Source organism: Phoca vitulina, unplaced genomic scaffold (genome assembly GCF_004348235.1).
Source record: "Phoca vitulina isolate PV1807 unplaced genomic scaffold, GSC_HSeal_1.0 scaffold27, whole genome shotgun sequence".
Classification (NCBI taxonomy): domain Eukaryota; kingdom Metazoa; phylum Chordata; class Mammalia; order Carnivora; family Phocidae; genus Phoca; species Phoca vitulina.
The window spans coordinates 3,254-7,978 of record NW_022589730.1 but is presented as its reverse complement, the minus strand read 5'-3'; positions in this window follow the sequence as shown (position 1 = coordinate 7,978).

The following is a 4,725-nucleotide window of genomic DNA, read 5'->3' as shown; positions in this document are numbered from 1 at the left end:
CCCTCCTCTGCTGTGGAGCAGGGTCCCCAGCACCCCCACCCCTCCCTTCTCTGCTGTGGAGCAGGGTCCCCAGCACCCCCAACCCTCCCTCCTCTGCTGTGGAGCGGGTCCCCAGCACCCCCACCCCTCCCTCCTCTGCTGTGGAGCAGGGTCTCAAGAGCTCGGTCAAGTGGTTGCAGGCTTTAGTGCTAGCAGGTTTGGTGTCAGTCATACTGGTCATGTAGGCTGTGGTATTTGGATTAGAAAGAGACAAATTAGGGCAATTAGCAGTGAGGCCGGGGCTGCTCTGTGCACAGTCCCTGAGTGGTGAGGCTGGTAAGTAGCAGAGGTCTAATGAAGACACACCCCCACACTCCTACTCCAAGCCCAGGACCTTTCCAGTCCACTCCCCAGAAGGCTCTCCCGGTTACAGACACCTCCCCTTAGGCTCTCAGCATGTGGCCCAGCTGTGTCCCAGGAGGTTAAGGAACAGTGTGTGGCATGGGGTCCACTCCAGATGAAGCTCCAGGTCAGAGCAGCACAGCCTGAGGCAGAAGGAGACCCGTCAGTAGATTAGCAGTGGGGTGGCATCCCAAGGAGTATGTGTTGTCTCCATTGTCTTTTGCATTTTGAAATGCCTGCCCTAAGTATGCATTTCTGTAATGAGTAACCTAATAACATGGCAGCTCAGTGCAGGTTCTCAGCTTTGCAAAAGTGTCCTGTCTGGCTCTTGGCCATTACATTCAGCCATGGCTCCATCAGCAATGGTGACCTCCCAGAACACTGTTTCCCAACTTCCATCTGTAGACTGGGCGTGATCCTGGTTGGGGGACTTGAGTTCTGTGATTCTCAGTTTCTTCCTCTGTGGAGAAAAAGGGCCGATAATGTCTACAAATGTCCAAAATGGCTCTTTGAGAATCTGCCTCCAGGCCCGGACATTTATGTGCTAGAGAAAGAGCAGGTGATGCTGGTGTCTGCCTCTCACAGCTGAGTCTCAGTGACTCAAAATAGAACTATCCATTTTGTTTCTTTTCTTTTGCAGACATTTGTTGAGGAGAGTCCTGATACTGCACTGGACTTGGTGAGAGTCTGTGCTTGAGTGGAGGAAGGGGCCGTGAGAGGGTCCACATGCTCTTCCTTCCCAGCCACATGTATCTCATCTCTCCTCAAGTTCTCCCACTGTTCCGATAGGTAGCAGCTTCTTCCTCTTCTATTACGTGGGCTCTCCCAATCTGTCTTCCATGTTTTCCAGACTTGCCGCCTGAGGTTGGAGTAACTTGGCAGTGAAGATTATTTAAGAGCCTTGAGTGGATTTGTGATAAGGATCCAGCAGGGTCTCCTAGAATCTGAGGTGGGATGTGGCTGCATTTCATGGGGGGCTGGAACCAGAACCTTCCTTGTATGTGAGGCATGGGTTAAGAATATCTGGGTGGTTTCCAGCTCTGATCACTCATCGTGTGTGATGTTGGATACTTTACTCCCGTGCTCTGCCTCAGTACCCTCATCTGTGAAGTGAAGGTAATAGTGGTACTTGCCCACCCAAGGTTGGTATGAGGATTGAATGTGTGAAGTAGTCAGCACTCTGAACAGCCCCCCTTACAGCAAGAGGCACCTGTGTGTGTGTTGTTATTACCATAGTCTGACTCCACCTCTTCTCCACCAGCTCTTTCTTCAGTGGGAAAGCAAGGAGGGACATTGGAAGAAGGGAGAAGAGAGTGCTAAGAAAAATGAGGCAGAGGGAGGTCCATGGGATAAAGGTTTCTGCAACCCATGGGTGGTCCTGGGAGGCAGGCTGAGATGTAGGGTGTGTGTGATCGAGGGAACATGGGCAGGAGCAGAGCAGCTACCAACTGGCATGTAGGTCTGCACAGACCAGGAAGACACCAACCCTCTGCTACATCCTAGCTGTTAGGGCCTGCAGTGGTATTCTCTCCCCTGCCCCTGGTCCCGCAGAAATGGAGAGGTGCTGGTCAGGGTTGCCAAGTATGCAAGGTATGGAACATGAGTAAGTCTTGAGAGATCTGTACCACATGGTGTCTGTAGGTAATGATGCTGTGTTGCAAGATTAAATTTTCTAAGAGGATGAATCTTGTGTTAAGTATTCTTACCACATACACAAATGATGAAGATGATGGTGGTGGTGATGAAGATAAATAGGGCAGGAGGAGGCTTTTGGAGGTGATAGATATGTTTATGGTATAGAATGTGGTGACGGTTTCATAGGTATAAACCCATCTCCAAAGTCATCAAGTTGCATACATCACTTATGTGCAGCTTTTTTTTAAAATGTCAGTCATACCTCCATAAAGTGGTTTAAAAAGATAAAATAGGAGAGAATATAGTCAAAACACTGAGCCCATTACAGGTCACAGTAAATACACAAATAATTACAATTATTGTTAAACTTCAGCTGCGGACTGGGAGTTGGTCCCGTAGGTACTTGACAGGTGGCATCCATGGCCAGCTCCCCTCTCCCCCCTTGGCTCAGCACAGCTTCTGCTCTGCCTGAGGGCAGCCCAGAGAGAGGGGCCAGGTCCAGGTATGACCCCCTCGTGTGAGGCATGGCTCACTCTCACTAGGTAGAGAAGGTTGCAGACACCATGACACCTACTTTTGGCTACTTGCTATCTTCCCCCTATTTTCGTCGCCTAGGTCCCTAGCCTTTAGCTCACTTCTGTGGGAACCTGAGACATTTCAAAGTATGTAGGTTCATCTTGACTTTGTTTCCTGTCCTTGGTTCTGGAGATAAAGGCGGGAAAACACAACATAGTGTGAAATCAACAATAATAAATATCAGGCATACTCTGCCCCTGGTGTCTCAAATTTCAGAGAAATGGCAAACTGCACACCTCATTTAATACACAACCTGCTTTAAGGACTCATATAAGGACTCATGTAAAAGGAAAATGTGCTGAAAGAAATTTCATAACTGAACTTTGCCTTATAGAAGACACTTTGGGATAAAAGTCCCCAAGAAAATGATTTTTTTTTAAAGAGCATAAATGCAAAGTATGTTTCATGGATAGAGTTCTTTCCTTCTCAGTGAAGGGGAGATGAGCAGAAGGTATAGCTCAGATTCCAGCTGCATCTCCATCACTACCATCAGGGGTGTGTTGGGGGGACCCCAGAGGGCTGGATGGCTGGGAGCAGCTTATAGTCTTTGGTCCCCTGACTGCAAGGACGTTGGGCTTCCCTAGTGCTTTGGGTAGAGCAAGACCAGAGGTGGGTGAGACGGGAGGGTGGGGATGTGTGAGGACACAGTTTGTCCTGACCTAACATGGCAGATGGAGGTACCGGGAGAACAGAGGGCCAGATCAAGCATGGCTGAGCCTGGGGTGCAGGCTGAACGTCTTGGGCTGGGGCACCAGGCTTAGGGCTAGGAGTTAGGGTCAGGGTCAGGGTCACGGTCAGGGTTAGGGGTCAGGGTTAGGGTTAGTGGTTAGGGGTTAGGGTAGGGTTAGGGGTTGTGTGAAGGTGCTGTGAGTGGATGGGTGGGTTGGCTTAGGTTTTCATTCAGGATACTCTTGTACTAGCTCCATTCCAGTCTTCCAAATGGCATGACTTCCTTATGTGTTGCTGGCTGAGTCTTCTGTTGTTGGACAGGTGTCCTCAATCCTCTGTTTTTCTGACCTAGGCTTTGGGCCTGGGTAGTGCCAGAGCCATGACTAGGGTTAGGGTTAGGGCCCAGGAATTTGGAAGGTTCTATTATTTTATTATTATTATTCTGGTTTTCTATTCTGTTCCATTGATCTATGTGTCTGTTTTTGTGCCAGTACCATACTGTCTTGATGATGACAGCTTTGTAATAGAACTTGAAGTCCAGAATTGTGATGCCACCAGCTTTGGTTTTCTTTCTCAGCTTTTCTCTGGCTATTCGAGGTCTTTTCTGGTTACATACAAATTTTAGGATTATTTGTTCCAGCTCTGTGAAAAAAGTTGATGGTATTTTGATAGGGATTGCATTGAGTGTGTAGATTGCTCTGGGTAGCATAGACATTTTAACAATACTTGTTCTTCCAGTGAGCATGGAACATTTTTCCATTTCTTTGTGCCTCCCTCAATTTCCTTCATAAATGTTCTATAGTTTTCATGGCACAGATTCTTTACCTCTTTTGTTAGGTTTATTCCTAGGTATCTTATGGTTTTTGGTGCAATTGTAAATGGGACCGATTCCTTAATTTCTCTTTCTTCTGTCTCATTGTTAGTGTATAGAAATGCAACTGATTTCTGTGTATTGATTTTATATCCTGCCACATTGCTAAATTCCTGTATGAGTTCTAGCAATTTTCGGGTGCAGTCTGTTGGGTTTTCCATATAGAGTATCATGTCATCTGTGAAGAGTGATAATTTGAGTTCTTCTTTGCTGATGCCTTTTATATCTTTTTGTTGTCTGATTGCTGAGACTAGGACTTCTAGTACTAGGTTGAACAGCAGTGGTGATAGTGGGCATCCCTGTCGTGTTCCTGACCTTAAGGGAAAAGCTGTCAGTTTTTCCCCATTGAGAATGATATTCACTGTGGGTTTTTCATATATGGTTTTTATGATATTGAGTTATGTTCCCTCTATCCCTACACTGTGGAGAGTTTTAATTAAGAAAGGGTGCTGTATTTTGTCAAATGCTTTTTCTGGATCAGTTGACAGGATCATATGGTTCTTGTCCTTCTTTTACTAATGTGATGTATCACATTGATTGATTTGCCGATGTTGAACCACCCTTGCATCCCAGGAATACATTCCACTTGGTCG